At 46.1% G+C, this 16,614-nt stretch overlaps 1 long non-coding RNA gene across 1 annotated transcript in view; it reads right to left on the bottom strand.

The window, feature by feature from the left end:
- The window catches only part of LOC118973924 (uncharacterized), a 30,601-nt gene that overhangs the window by 12,115 nt on the left and 1,872 nt on the right, over positions 1-16,614 (bottom strand). The window contains exon 2 of the long non-coding RNA XR_005063460.2: positions 1,260-1,521. This is a non-coding gene — a long non-coding RNA (uncharacterized lncRNA). The remainder of the gene's footprint in view (positions 1-1,259; positions 1,522-16,614) is intronic.

Genomic DNA, 16,614 nt, shown 5'->3' with positions numbered 1-16,614 from the left:
TGCGTGTTATGTTTTCACAGTGGTAAAGAGCAGAACAATGGGTTGTATTGACTCTGACACTCACACCAGATTACTCAGACACTGCCTTACGTTATGAATGCTACTTGAAAGTATTTTATTATTGATCACCTTAATATAGATTACTTCTTACAATCCTGCTAAATAGACTTTGCTAAAAACATCATAAATAGAAGATTAATATCTATAATACATAAAGATATTCTGCAAATCAAAAGAAAAAACATAATTGAAAAAGGGCAAAGGGTGTGACCTCGTAATTCGCAAGGGAGGAAACAGGAATGCTCAGAATCGTGGTTGGCCCGTGGCCGTGGAGTATCAGACGCGACTGGCCACCGGCACCAGGGCAGAGGAGAAGCCCTCCGACCACCAGCCGGGGAGGTGCTCTGTCTCTGTAAGAGCTGAGCCAGGCGATGCTAAAGGGCCGACAGGTTTGGGGGTGGCTACCACATTGGAGATGTAGCCAAATACCAGTGACAGTGAAAATACCAATAAAATGGGCAACTGTGAAAAAATACAGTTGGACAAAATTCATTTAAAGTTTTTAAAACCTGATTATGTGTAAATATCCAATATAGACAAATTTAAAAGAATGAACAACCTGCAATGGTGAAGATTAAATCAGAATGCTATGCCCATGAATTCTTTCAGGATTTCAAGACCTACCACATCATGATCTGTGTAAATGTTCCCAAGTCTGCTACAGGGTTGAGAACTCTGTCACAATAGTGCTGGCATAGCTTGACAAGAGCCTGTCAAAGACACTTCACAGAAGGACTCTGTGATGAACCCTGCCATCAAACACAGACCCAAAATTCCTACACTTTGAGTCACCTTCCAGGCCCAAGATGGATTTCTCTAGCAGGAGGCTCGGTAGTAGGAAGCTAAGCACTGTGTTGTATTACAACACTCAGGCAAGTGAAAAGATTTATTTGATCTTTACATTAACATTTACAATCTTACACCCATTTATGATAAAAGCTACCTTAAACCAACCGCAAAAATCATATTGGGTGACCCCATTAATAACTGTATACAAGGCCGTGACTCCTACAACCACATTTATCTTTAAAACCTGACTCTGGGAGTTCTGATCAATCTAAGTAACATGAAGCATATTTTTTTATGTAAGTACCTTTCAAAGTTCCTTCCAGGCTGTGGACAGTCAATAAATATGCTAAACAAGCAAACACTTGAAAAGTTAAACAAGTGGAGTTATTTTAAATCAAAGTATTCTGTACCAAACAAGTGGTCCAACCAGGCTCTGTGCCTCCGCTGTGGCAAACGGGCCGTGTTTTCATGGTGTCGCGTAGGAAGAAGTGAGGCCATGATCGCATTTGGCAGCACAGGTCGGTCCCTTTTTGAAATCACATAGTAGCTGCTCATCTCCCTGGGTTCCTTCCCGCTCTTGCTCAGTAATGCCAAGTGCATGAACTCAGAGCTGCCCTGGGGCTCTCGGGCGGGCCCACCGCAGCGCAGCCAAACAGTCCTTCCGACAGTCACCTGCAGGGCGACACAAGGAGGACAGTGTTAAGCATTGTGCAACTCCTGAAGGTCACCAGCACCTGAGGCCCCGAGCGCCTGGTGCCGGGAGCAGGTGGGTCGTGAGCAGGAAGCAGAGGGTGCGGTTCAGGAGTTCAGCCGCTCGCAGGGAGGTTATGTCAGCACAGCACACACATAACACATTGATCGCCGCCACCCGACTCTCTTGGGGCTGTTTTTATGTCTTGTCACTAATCCAAGTCAGCAGGCGTGTAAAAATAGGTGACTCAAAGGAATTTTGAAATCACAGTGCAGTTGTAGGGTATGTAATTCAGATTAACCCACTTTGAAATGGTAAGACCGCAATACATTTTTTAAATTTTAATTTATGTGCAAATTTAAAAATAACCCTAATCTTCCAAGGTTACAAAATCACGTAGTTTCAAAGCCATTGGAATTTGTGTATTGTGAACATTTTGACACCATAAAATGTATATCTATAGTATACTTTTTCTTTTCAATACTGTAAAATAGACTACAGTAAGAGTATAATAATTTACAGCATGACATTCCTAACAGGACTTTCAGAAAAAGAAGTGAAACATGAAGTTAATATAGAAGGTTTCTTTCAATGATATATTTACCAATTATCTTACTCTTTAAATATCTAAAAAATTTTAATGAATAATTATTGCTTCAATTTGTAGCTATCTTTAAAACTCTAGCTATGTAATATAATGTATCCTTCATCTATCAAATTTATGTATGTATTTTATATATGTGAATATTTTCAAATATATATGCCTGGATCATATATAAGTATAGCTGAATTCCACTTTCTCTGTTCAGCTTAACAACAAACTTCCCTAAAAAACTGCTTTCCTCTCACTTATATTTTTTAAATATGTTTATTTATTAAACTATTTATGACTTGCAGAATCAGTATAATATATTGTAACGCCTTTGCACCAATGGCAAACTGTGTTTATTTGAAGAACACACCCCTCTATTAAAAATAGATTTATTTTCCATAACAGGAAATAAACCAAATAATAATAATGTCCAGAAAGGAGATGCAGCCAGGGAAAACTTTCTTTCACTGAACTTTGTATATATAATGATGCCACTAAATTGAAATTAAGGACATAAAAGAAAAATATAATATAATAAATATTTAATCGTTTTGACACATTTTTGAAAAAAGGTTAGAATGTGTATTAAATGTCATCCTGTCACAGTAATAAGTAGCTACACTGAAGGCTCTGTTTTTAAGGCTCGACTTTCACAAATGACTCAGTGTCTTCTGCATGTACATCCTGACCCTCTCATATAATTACATGTCCTGGATGTGAAGCCTGGAGCTGCCAATCTTCCCACAGGCATCAGGAAAGCACATTTCAGTTATTTTAATTTGTTTTTTTTTCTTTTTCTTTCTTTTTTTTTTCTTTGGATGAAGCAACAGGTATACAAGGACATAGGAAATGTCTTAAGCATTAAGATAATTTTGGTCAAGATTCATAAATATCCCATTTAACAATAAATTCCAGAAATTGTGATGCTATCCACATTGCCATTTCAGGATCAATTCTAGATGTGTTCAAATGCTCCCAGAATTAAGGCACTTCCACCAGCACATCTTCCACAGGCTATCTGTCAAGATTTTCTAATATGTCCCATAGAACTACCAAGGTGTTTCACCTTCTCATAAACTAGGGAATATGGCTGAATGACTTCATTTGCCCTGTTCCTGAAGGAGCACCCACTCCGTGGAGAATTCCGAGGTTCTGCCCTGCATCTGGCTTCCTCCGGAGTCTCCTGCCGCCCAAGGCCACACTTTGTCCTTCTCTGGACTGTGGTTCTGCGGTCACTGCCCATTTCTGATCTGCCATTTAAGTGCAGTAACCTGACTCTGGGGCCAGAGACACAGCAACTGCCAGGAGACCCAGTCCCTAGTGTGCACATGCCCCGGACAGGGTGCACATAGCAGACCTAGCAGGTGGCTGGGCAGACTGCCCACCTGGAGGTTCTCTGAAATGACATCTTCCTGAATTGAGGAACTAGTAAAGTATAAGTCATACAAATGCAAATTTGAAGCTATCCTGTATAATTATCAAACTAAAGCAATTGTTCAGAACTTATTTACATCAATGAAACATTTGAACTGGGTCAGGTATATTATCCCTTAAATTGTCTATAAATGCTGGATAACCTAGAAGAAATGGACAACTTTCCAGAAAAATAAACCCTTCCAAGACTGACCAAAGAAGAAACAGAAAATCTAAACAGACCAATTGTCAGCAATGAAAATGAATAGATAATCAAAAAACTACCCTAGAACAAAACTCCCAGACCAGATGGATTCACTGATGAATTTTATGAGACATTTAGAGAAGACCTAATAACCATTCTCCTTAAAGTTTTCCAAAAAATAGAAGAGGAGGGAATACTTCCAAACTCATTCTATGAAGCCAGCATCACTCTAATACCAAAACCAGGCAAAAACACCACAAAAAAAGAAAACTAGAGACTAGTATCCCTGATGAACATAGATGCAAAAATACTCAACAAAATATTAGCAAACCAAATTCAAAAATACATCAAGAGGATCATATACCATGATGAAGTGGGATTCATCCCAGGGATGCAAGGATGGTACAACAATCGAAAAATCCACTGACATCATCCATCACATCAACAAAAAGAAGGACAAAAACCACATGATCATCTCCATAAATGCTGAAAAAGCATTCGACAAAACTCAACATCCATACATGATAGAAACTCTCAACAAAATGGGTATAGAGGGCAAGTGCCTCAACATGATAAAGGCCACATATGACAAACCCACAGCCAACATCATACATAACAGCAAGAAGCTGAAAGCTTTTCCTCTAAGATCGGGAACAAGACAGGGATGCCCACTCTCCCCACTTTTATTCAACATAGTTCTGGAGGTCCTAGCCATGGCAATCAGACAACATAAAGAAATACAAGGCAGATTGGTAAGAAAGAAGCCAAACTGTCACTGTTTGCAGATGACATGACATTGTACATAAAAAACCCTAACGAATGCACTCCAAAACTACTAGATCTAATATCTGAATTCAGCAAAGTTGCAGGATACAAAATTAATACACAGAAATCTGTTGCTTTCCTATACACTAACGATGAACTAATAGAAAGAGAAATCAGGAAAACAATTCCATTCACAATTGCATCAAAAAGAATAAAATACCTGGGAATAAACCTAACCAAGGAAGTGAAAGACTTATACCCTGAAAACTACAAAACACTCTTAGGAGAAATTAAAGAGGACACTAATAAATGGAAAGTCATCCCATGCTCTTGGGTAGGAAGAATTAATATTGTCAAAATGGCCATCCTGCCTAAAGCAATTGACAGATTCAATGCAATGCCTATCAAAATACCAAGAGCATTCTTCAATGAACTGGAAAAAATAGTTCTAAAATTCATACGAAACCACAAAAGACCCCAAATAGCTAAAGCAATCCTGAGAAGGAAGAATAAAGCAGGGGGAATCACACTTCCCAACTTCAAGCTCTACTACAAAGCCACAGAAATCAAGACAATTTGGTACTGGCACAAAAACAGAACCATAGACCAGTGGAACAGAGTAGAGACTCCAAACATTAACCCAAACATAAATGGTCAATTAATATACAATAATAAAGGAGCCATGGATATACAATGGGGAAATGACAGCCTATTCAACAGCTGGTGCTGGCAAAACTGGACAGCTACATGCAAGACAATGAAACTGGATTACTGCCTAACTTGATACACAAAAGTAAACTCGAAATGGATCAAATACCTGAATGTAAGCCATGAAACCATAAAACTCTTAGAAGAAAACATAGGCAAAACTCTCTTGGACATAAACATAAGCAACTTCTTCATGAACATATCTCCCTGGGCAAGGGAAATAAAGCAAAAATGAACAAGTGGACTATATCAAACTAAAAAGCTTCTGTACAGCAAAGGACACCATCAGTAGAACAAAAGGCATCCTACAGTATGGGAGAATATATTCATAAATGACATATCCAATAAGGGGTTGACATCCAAAGTAGATAAAGAGCTCATGCACCTCAACAAACAAAAAGCAAATAATCCAATTAAAAAATGGGCAGAGGATCTTAACAGAAACTTCTCCAAAGAAGAAATTCAGATGGCCAACAGACACATGAAAAGATGCTCCACATCGCTAGTTATCAGAGAAATTCAAATTAAAACTACAATGAGATATCACCTCACACCAGTAAGGATGGCCACCATCCAAAAGACAAACAACAGCAAATGTTGGCGAGGTTGTGGAGAAAGGGGAACCCTCCTACACTGCTGGTGGGAATGTAAACTACTTCAACCATTGTGGAAAGCAGTATGGAGGTTCCTCAAAAAACTCAAAATAGAAATACCATTTGACCCAGCAATTCCACTCTTAGGAACCTACCCTTAGAATGCATGAACCCAGTTTGAAAAAGACAGATACACCCCTATGTTTATCTCAGTACTATTTATAATAGCAAAGAAATGGAAGCAACCTAAGTGTCCATCAGTAGATGAATAGATAAAGAAGATGTGGTACATATACACAATGGAATATTATTCAGCCATAAGAAGAAAACAAATCCTACCATTTGCAACAACATGGATGGAGCTAGAGGGTGTTATGCTCAGTGAAATAAGCCAGACGGAGAAAGACAAGTACCAAATGATTTCACTCACATGTGGAGTATAAGAACAAAGCAAAAACTGAAGGAACAAAACAGCAGCCGACTCACAGAACCCAAGAATGGACTAACAGTTACCAAAGGGAAAGGGACTGGGGAGGATGGGTGGGAAGGGAGGGATAAGGGGAAAAAGGGGGCATTATGATTAGCACACATTATGTAGGGGGGGGTCAGGGCACGGGGAAGGTTGTACAACACAGAGAAGACAAGTAGTGACTCTATAGCATCTTACTATGCTGATGGTCAGTGACTGTAACGGGGTATGTGGTGGCGATTGGATAATGGGGGGAGTCTAGTAACTGCAATGTTGCTCATGTAATTGTATATTAATGATACCAAAATAAAAAAAAATTGTCTAGAATTGCAAGCTTTAGGAAAGCAATGTCTTATGGTGACATTTATTGTTTTTAAATTCTCCACAGACGTTGCCCCTGTGGCCTGGATCGTGCCCTTCATGCACCCCTGCTTTGTGCCCAGCACACAAGATAAGGAATAAGGCGTTAGAAATGACCTCCAGCTCCCACTGTCAGCCCAGCAGAGGTGATGAGTTCTGGCGGGCGTTTGCCTTTCTCGTGTGTGCATTTCCATGTGTTGTTACAGATGCAAACCGGGAAGTAACATAAGGTTTGACTGCACCACATGGGACCCTAGGGAGGTGTTACTGTGGTTCAGTGGTGCTTGTGCGATGTTTCCGTGCCAACAGATGCAGTCGTAGAAGCTCACTTTGCTGTACACAATTCATTGAATGCTAATTTCCCTGCTGTGCGCCAGTAAGAATTCAGTGGTAAAGAAAGTAGGCAGAGTTCTTGCACTCAAGAAGTTACAGTCTCGTAGGAAGACAAACCCATCAACAATTAAACAGAATAAATTCTATTATGACTAAACAAAGTAACGGTCATACTAGTAACAAAAGCACCAGTTATCAACCCATGCTGGGTGCTTTTACTATGAATAAATAGCTAGCTCTGGTAACTAGGAATGTAATTCACATGGTTTTGTAGTTATTAAACAAAATGCAGTAAAATTGCTTCACAAATAAAGAAATAGCAACTCCCAGATTCAGAAGTGGCAAAAAATAGTTTGTCTTAAACAGAGATGTCATGTATTGAATGATCACTACCTTGAAACTAACATGTATGAAACAGTAGAACTTGAAAGGGAAAGATGTTTATTACTTAAAGCCAGGGGAAAACAACTTCCTCAGTGTGTATCCTGGAGGACAATTCAGCCTCTGCTGCCCATGGAAGTTACATGAAGGATTCTTACTTTCCAGTTTTTTTTCCATAAAAGTGGAAACACCTTTATTGTGGAAGAAGATATAACCCAAAAAGATGAGGATAACAAATTTTAATGTGGAGGAGGCATCAGCTGAATATCCACCGTCTCCCTCCATGAAGAATTTGTAGAAGCGGAACAACCGAATCACTGTTTAAAGATCTGGAGGCCACTAGCAGGTCCAGGATCACTAAAACCAATTTAAAAATCTGGGATATTTTCTCCAAGTAGGAAACCTATATTTTAAGATACTAGGTTTTCTCACTTCAAACGATATATGATCAGAAATACTGGTTTGGTTTTATTTGCTTGGATTGCAGGAGAATTGAAAGCGTAAGAAATGTCTTCATTTTACAACTGGAGAGAGTCTGTGAGGGTTAGAGAGGGAGGGAGGGACGGACAGAGGGATTCATTTAAGAGCAACATTCATGAAACAAACAGTTCCACCAAGGGCAGAACATTGAGTCACAGTAATCTGGTATCTTCCAATCTTGTAGAATACAGTTAGGATGACTTAGTTTCTCTACAGAAGAACAGTACCTAACAGATAATAAAACACTGTAACTCTCAGCAGTATATTTTTCCATTCTCCTGTAAGGGTCGCTGACATTTCCAGTATTCCTCTCCTATAGATAATGCTGCCATGAGGGTGTCTGGATGCCTCCCTGGGGCACGTGTGATCCCTCGGGGACAGATGCAGGAGGAAAATCGCTGCATCACAAATCTATCACTGTACTCACGATTTTTAAATATGTGCCTTTATCTGCCTTTGGTGATTGAGCCATTTGCATTTTGCACATCTATGCATGAGACATGATGTGACTTGAGGTACTGAGTGACCAGAATGTGGTATTTCTGCACTTGTACATTTTTAACCACCTTATGAGTGTCAAATGTCATTTTGCACCACCCTGATTACTGGTAAATTTTCCCATATTTTTCAAAACACTTATGGATCCTTGGGGATTTCTCTTCTATGCAGACTTTTTGCGTCCTTTACCCATCTTTATATTGGGTTTTTGTCAGTTCTGTATTGTTTTACGTTCTTTCTCCACACTGTAGAAACCAATTCCCTGTAGACCATATGAGCTCACTTCAGCTTTCTAATATATCTTGATACCTAGCAGGAAGTCACAGTGCCATTTTTTTTCAAAGTTTAAATAAAGTTTTCAAGATCCAACTAAAAACCTTCAGGATTTTTATTAGGACTACAGAGAATTTATAGATTCACTGAGGAGCAGAGTCTTTCTTATACTAAGAATTCCTGTCCATGAACACTGTACATGGATCCTTTGATTGTTCTTTAGTTTTGTCCAATAAAAAGTGATAATTTTCTGCACTATATTCTCTTGGTTTTACTGAGTGAACAAATATCATCTACAAGTAGTAATAGGGTTTATGTTTTAAAATCATTTTAACTTTTATCTTCTTGGTTTACAGAATGGATTGTCACCTGAGGTGTAGTGTTGAGTTGAAATGCTATTAGTGGTCATATCAAGCTCTCTTCTAATTAAGTATGGTATTTGCTCTATTTTTCTGGTAAATAATCTTCAACAGTTTTCTAAAATGTATAGTTCTTTTGGTTTCATAAGAGTTATTTTTAAAAATCAGAAATGAGTATGTAATTTGTTCAAAAGCTGCTTTTTCTCTACCCATCAGGAAGATCATGTGTTCACTTTTCTTTTTAGTTTGATAGCAGTTTTCATTACACTAATATGCTTATAATATTAAAGCTATCTGTTCCTTTCTGGGATTACACTAAATCTGTCTTGATACATTGCTTGTTGTGTGTGTATCACATTTTGCCAAAGATTATTTGAGTAACAAAATGAACAATTTTGACCTAACAGATGTAGAATCCCCACCACTACCCCATCCCCCTACCCCTCCATCCCCACCTCCCCACAGCGCACCTGCCTGACTCTATCCTAGGGCTCACCTGCACCCCTTTGCCTTCCTCTCCCACTGCACCTGCACCCACACAGCCTCTCTGACACCACCCTTTGGGGGCCTTTGCTGAGCCTCCTGTGTCCTTCCCTCGCCCGCCCCCATCATCCTGTCCCCACAACATCTCTAGGAGGTTCCCTGTCCCCAGTGGCTCCACCACAGGTGGGCCTGCTTCCCAGTCACAATCCAGAATGACCTGCTTTTCATGTAATTTCCTCATAGAGCAGGTCTGCTCAGAGGAAGAGGCCTGAGTCTCACCTCTGGTTCTAGTCCTTCTGTCTGGCCAGGGTTTGCTGACTGACTAAATGAGCTGATGCAGCTGAGAGCCACGTGCAGCTGGTCACTGAGCAGCTGCTGGCCAGGGGCTGGGCTCTCAGTCCCACACCCACTCTCCATCCATCTGCCCCAATTCCCTCCTGGGCTCCGTTCTTACTCTGATCGGTGACTTGACAACTATCACCTGTAAATGGCTGTTTGCAATCCTGTCACCAGACAGAAGGACATTACCAGGACAATATGTCGGAGCTGGAGGTGTGCTGCCTCAGCTGTCTACATCCTCAGAGTGTGCTGGGTGCTGGGGGCCTGCCCCTGAGCTGCGGGGGCTCCCAGCCCCATCTGCCCTGAGGCTGGCCAAGAGGCCCCACCCTGGAAGCCATGGGCAGTGCCACGGGGACGTCACCAGGGTGGCCTCAGAGACTGGGGAGGCTTTGGGGATCTGACCCTGGGCGGCCCCCAAGGACAGGCCGGGGGTACCACCAGACTGGAAACATGAGGGCATATCTACGCATTACTTCCATTTAGATGTGTTTCCTTATTTCTTCATTTTCTATCTCAAATACCAAAAAGCCAAACAGTGAATCTTGCCCAGCCAAGATTTCTACCAACGTTCCTTATCCATGGCTCGGGGCACCGGGCTCCGGCTGCTGATCGATTAGCTGGAGGTCCTTTCGGGACAGACGGAGCCCCGGAGGGGGAGCAGCGAGCGGCAGGTGAGCGGGGAGCAGGGGGGGGCGAGGCCCCGGCCGGGGCTCTGGGCTCGGCTGCAGCTCCACCGGCGGTCCCGCTCCCCTGCCGCCAGGCGGGACCCCGGGATTTTCCCGCTAAAACGGTCTCCCTCGCTCTTGCCAGAGGCCTGGCCGCCGGCGTTTCTTCCTCGCAGTGGCGGCGGCTCCGCCCTGGTGCTGCGTCCCGAGGTGCCCCCGGGTCACCGGGCTTTCCGCGTTCGCAGTTCGCAGCCTTGCCGTTTGTTCCCACCCCCGGGCTTGGAATCTGCTGAGCTACAGACGGGGCCCCTCGCCTCGCCTCGGTGTCGGCCCACACGGACGAGTCCCTCCCGGCGGACGCGGGATGAGGTCAACGACACGCCAGCCCCAGGCCGTGTCCCCGCATCTGCGGATGCAATCAGCCCAGCGGCCTGTCCGGCCCTTTCCCGAACGGCTGACCCGAGAGGGATGTACGAGGTGGGAAGGCGATAAGGTTCACCCTTCGGTGACGTTCGCCGCGCTGTCCACCTCCTTATTTATTATATCCTTGCACAGGACTGAGATTTCCCATTTGGATGAAAAGTGAATTAAAGTCTCTAAGTTGATTGTATTACTAATACCTTGAATCTATTATTTTAAATAGCTGTCATTGACACATTTAATGTGCTATTGTGGGTGAGCTGGTTTTAAAAAATCCCAACTTTACATTTATATATTGTTTCACAATGACTGAAATCCTTCTTATACTGTAAAATTGGTTTTCATAATACTATGAATGAAAAGGGTTTTATGATCCTGTTCTCAAATGGTATGTTCAGTTTGCTATTTAAAATGAGAACTTTAGCATCATCAAGGTAAGGGACTTAGAACACTAGCCCCATCTGCCATCTGGCGGCCCCAGAGTGCTGTTAGCCCCACTGCGCACCCACGCACCTCCCTGCAGCCCCCACCTCCGTCCGCAGAGCGTTGCCTGTGGCGTCCCATGCTGACCAGACCCTGCTGCAGAGACGACCTGAGCCGGGGGCGCCTGGGGCTTCTCTGGGGCTCCCTGTCCACACCTGTGCCTCTACACATGCTTGTCGCTGTGACCTCCATTCATCACCGCAAACCGACACTTGGAGTCTGTCTTGCCAGTGGGCTTCAGCCCCGGGCAAGTTCACTGTGGATTCCGTGTGACCAGAGAAATGACAGTAAAACGTTGTTGGGGTGAAAGGGTTATATCCAACTTCTTTCCACGCTAGCAGGTCAATCACTAAAATCCCATTCATTCAGAGCGAGTCTGCATGCAGCAAGCTGGTCTCTGCCTCTGGGCCTCTCTGCACAGTCATCCTGCACAGCCGTCCTCTGGGCCTCTGTCCTCGGCGCTGTCACCACTCCAGCCTCTGCTCTGCTCTCCTGCAGCCTTGCAGCTATGCCACCGTGTCACCTAGAGCACTGGGCAGAGCTCTTTATATAGAGTCAATAACAACTCATTGCCCACAAGCGTGTAGTGAGCTAGCCGACCAGGGCCAGGTGAGAATCCTGGCCACAGGAACCTTCACTTTATCCACAGAGTCCTTTCATCTGAAGAGACAAGCCAACACTGACTCCAGAGCTGAACGGAGAGGTGCCTTGACCCCGATTCAGACACAGGAATCTTAGGGCAACCTCTGACACTTGAAGGAAAGGTAAACTCGAGGTAAACAAGATGCTGTACATATTGTTGCAGGTGAACCTGCGGGGCACACCCCCAGGCGCTGCTCAGCACGTGGCCTTGTCACCTTCCTGGCATTTAGAAACCTTCCTCATCTTCTCCGTCTGGAAGCTGGTGGTTTCCCTGTGTTTCTCTGCCCCGGGATCCCGTGTCCCCACCCAGCCAGATGCCGTGGGGACGGGCCCTGCCGCAGACCAGGAGCCTGAGCTCCCCGGCTGGAGGCAGCTCCGTTTGTCCCCACGCCTGCACTGTTTGTTGACAGGAAAGCTCTGGGGCCCCTGCTGCTGTGACTCTGCTTCAGTACTGCTGGCTCTTCAGGAGGGGCGGCAGCCCCGCAGCCAGTTATTCCCTGTGACGAAGCACAGCCGGTGCGTGTGCTTCTGGAAGAGAGAGTGCACCTTAGCTTGGGTGGTGCAAGGGCTCACCTGGTAACATGCAGGTAAAGAGGAGCCAAAGAAGAAAGGAACCCGGCTGACAACGGGGAGACTTTACTCAAAGGTGTGATGCTCGGGGGAAAGGTCAGCCATGAGACCTGCAGGTGTCTCCAGCTCGGACGGACAAGGGCTCCCCCTTCCCAGGAGGTCACAGGTCTACAAGGGGCAGTGTGAACAGCGGCCGGCAGAACTGGCCAAAGGGGGACAGGAACACCAGCGCAGTGGCGGCCAGGTGGGCAGGATGGCACTTGCCCCCTAAGTAGTGTGCCTCCCAGACCCTCAGCAATCCTCTCAGCCATCAGAATAGCACAGGGGTCACAAGGCAAAACAGGCCCCGTAATCCACTAGGATGTGCTCTTCATTCATTCCAGAATGAGGAACGTCAAGCCTGCATCCTGCTGTCAGTGAGATCTAGGGACGGCCTGAGAATCCCCCTTCTCACCTGCACATCACCGTGCCCCAAGCGTATGGGCTCAAAACTCTCCAGGTGGCCTCAGCTGACCTCTGAGACACCTCGGCACCAGATGCCCGGGTATCTGCAAACATGCGCTGAGAAGGTTCCAGAAGCCAAGGCAAGCTCATTCCATTCCACTGAGGACCCAGGCCCCTGAACCCACCCACGTCAGCGGCAGTCATGGATGAGATCTGGTGTCCTCGGCTCTGCCCAGGTTTGCCTCCAGCTCCTTCGCAGGGGAGGGTCAGCTGTGAGATGAGGACGCGTTTCCTGGGCACAGAAATCGCAGGAGGAGCTCAGGTGCCAAATTGGATCTGGGAGAGGCGCACAGAGCACATTCCCTTTTCAACTATATTCCCGTGGCTGGCATGTGGGCAGTGGTTTTCAGTCGAGGAAGCACGATGGGCAGAGAGCCCGGCAGCCCAGCCGCTGCTCTGGGACCTCGGTGGGCACAGCCGGTCCCGACACCGATGGGCCACATCCGGGAGACAAGCTATTGCGTTACACACCTGAGTAGGGTGCGGGCCCTTCAGGAAAATCATCTCTGTTTACCCATTATGCCCTTTGAACTTAATCTGAGATCTGCTGGCCTAAGAGACTGAAATCTTATTTCATGAATTTATCAGCTGCTAATTGTTACTGCCAAAGATAAGCTTTGTGAACTAGTAAGTCAGAGATGACTGCGAAAACGGGACCATGGGCTTTGAAAACAGGCCCTACTCCAGACCTAGACTTCGACCCTCCCTGGACCAACCGAGCAGAGGCAGACCCACGTTTTTGGGACCCGAGCTAATACCTTCTTTGAGCAAAAGAATATGCAGACGTGAATCAAGATTACCTACAGGGCCACACACACAAGGCCACAGCCGCATCAGTGCAGGGACACAGTCCCCAAAGCGCTTGTACCCGTAAACCCTGGGGCACCAGGCAGCTCAGTTCCAGTGGAGGGGACCCAGACAAGTCCCAAGGGACAGCAGGGCAGCCAGGGTGGGCGGAGCAGGGCTGTGTGCAGCCGCCAATTTAGAGGCACTCTGGCTATTTGGACTCCAAGCACACAGACCTGGGCTGCTCAACCATGCAGTCCGCCGTGGCCACATCCACGGCCACCGGCCTCCTCTGTCACCCACCAGAGTACAGTTTCTGGAGGCCGCTGCGTTCCCTGTGGCCCACATGTTGTGGAAGCCCTCTGCAGCAGGAGACCCAAGGCCTTGACACAGATACCCAGGCTGCCCGGCGGCCTCCGGGACTGCTGGCTAAGTGAATCGCAGCCGATTCCAGAGTGACTCATGCCCAGAAAACCTGCACGGCCAGATGATGAGCCCCTTCCCTCCCACGCCTGCCGTGGACAGAGCAGGACCTGCGGGTCCTGGCCAGCCCTCAGGCTCCCCACAATGACCCCACAGCGCATCGCCAGCACCAACCCGAATGCTCAGCCCTGGGACTTGGTCTGGGTTGGTTTATTTCCTGGTGTCCAGCCCTGCACACCACTTCTTACTGTGGTTGAGGGGGAAATGGATAGAGCTTTAAACCAAAATGGAGCATCACAAGGTTTGAGGGCCAGGAGCGCCAGGGCAGAGGCAGCCGCGGCCGGGGCGCGCATCATCAGCAGGTGGCGGGGAGCGTACTGGCCTGGACGCTGCTCCGGGCTTGGCAACAAGGGTGAGGAGGGGCTCTGACTCTGCGTGGCACAGCTGGGCCGGAGTTATAGGCCTGTCTGTCATCTTCCATTATAGGTTAGACTGGAGTTTATTTTTGTGTGTGCTTTGTATAAAAGTCAATTTAAATGTGTCATTACAAACTTGGTTTTAGAGAACGAGGAATCAGTATCTATCAATGCCCAGGAGTGGATGCCATGTCTGGATTCAGGGGCGGAGAGGGTTTCCCTGGGAGAGTACTTGGGTTTCCAACTCTGGTTCCCTGAGGTCAGCAATCAAAGCGTGATTGACAGTCACATAAGTCCCCACATGTGCTGTTAGGAATCACCACAGCCTCAGTGATGAAATGGCAAAACAGTTCAATGCGATTTTTTTATCTCACCAAGCATCTTTTCTCTAAATCTTTCTCACTCCGGCTCCGTCCACAGGAAGCATGGATCCGGTTCCCTGTATCTTTGTCCCCACTGACCATGTCCTCATGCGGCCAACTCAGGGAAGACAGCCAGGCGCCCGCTTTGCTTTCCCCGTTCTGGGCTAGAATCTTCGCGTCTGTTGCCCAGAGTAATTATGAAATATGTAACTATAGAGTGATTGAGTAAATAAAGGTTAACTATATGAACACACCAATGAAATAAAACAAATTTAAACTGCATTTACGATTCCGACACCAGATTCCACTGAGGGGCTTTCCCATGCCAAGCGACTCTCCTGCTCCAGCCGGGCACCCTTACAGTTCAGACCTGGATCTACCTGGAGGTTCAGGGCCCAGTCCTGAGGGCTGCCCCACCCGCTGCGGGTGCCAGTCTCCTGTGCAGCTGGTTGCCTGTGCTTCAACTGTACAGGTCGGAGGTTCCCACACCTCCTAGCCGGGGTCCAACCAATTCGCAAGAGCAACTCACAGAACTCAGACATTTTCCTTAGTGGATTAACAGGCAATGGGAGAGAGACACAGAGCGCAAGGTGGGGCATGGCCCCCCGCGGCCCCTCCCAGCGTGCTGCTCTCCCCACATCCCCACAGGTTCACCAGCCCAGAAACTCTCCAGACCCTGACCTTTTGGGTTTTTACGGAGGCTCCAGTACTCTGGCATGATTAATGAAATGGAATTGGCCCTAAGCCACTGAACTCAGCCTCCAGCCGTCCCTCCCCTCCCGAGGGCACCAGGCCCCACCCTCAGGGGACTGCTGAAAGTCACTTATCAACATAACAAAAGACACCTTCATGGCTCTCCAGCCTTAGGGTCTTAAGGAGCTCTGCACCAGACACAGGTGAAGACCCAATAGCATTTCTTATTGTTGAATCACAATGTCACAATATGATATCAGGCTCCCTGCAGTTTAAAATAGTTACAACTGGAAACTTTTTTTACCATTATATATATATTTTTACATATATTGTATATATATTTACAGTATATATTATACATATTTTATAGTAAATATTTATTTTTAAAACACATATTAGCATAAATACAAATACGGTTTTGCCAAGGGAAAGAGACAACATGGGTCAGCTGGCAAATATTCGCACATATGGTGTGCATTTCCTGCAAACCTTCGAAACCAGTGCCTCCAGAGCCGCGCTGGGTGGCCCAGCTCTTCTCCCTGGGGCTGCGCATCCCCGCGTCTAGGTGGGATCCATGCAAACCCTCAGTGACACCCAGCAGAGGCAGGCGCACTCCTGACACAGCCCTGATCTTGCTGTCCCCACGCCCTGGATCTGGGAGTACCTGGGAGCAGGTAGGGCTGTGTGAGGGCAGCGGATCTCCGGGCTGGCTTGTCGCAGCAGCTGCATGACCCACTGGGCACACCACCCGATCCACCCCCTAAACGAAGGGAAATGGACTGGACGATCAGCTTTGCAATTAACTTCACACCTAAGAGACGGACTGCTCAGGAGGTTAAGGAAATGCCCAGGCTGCGGG

Source organism: Manis javanica, chromosome 1 (genome assembly GCF_040802235.1).
Source record: "Manis javanica isolate MJ-LG chromosome 1, MJ_LKY, whole genome shotgun sequence".
NCBI classification, from domain to species: Eukaryota; Metazoa; Chordata; class Mammalia; order Pholidota; family Manidae; genus Manis; species Manis javanica.
Note: the sequence above shows the minus strand (reverse complement) of the source record. Positions and strands in the feature narration are given on the sequence as shown.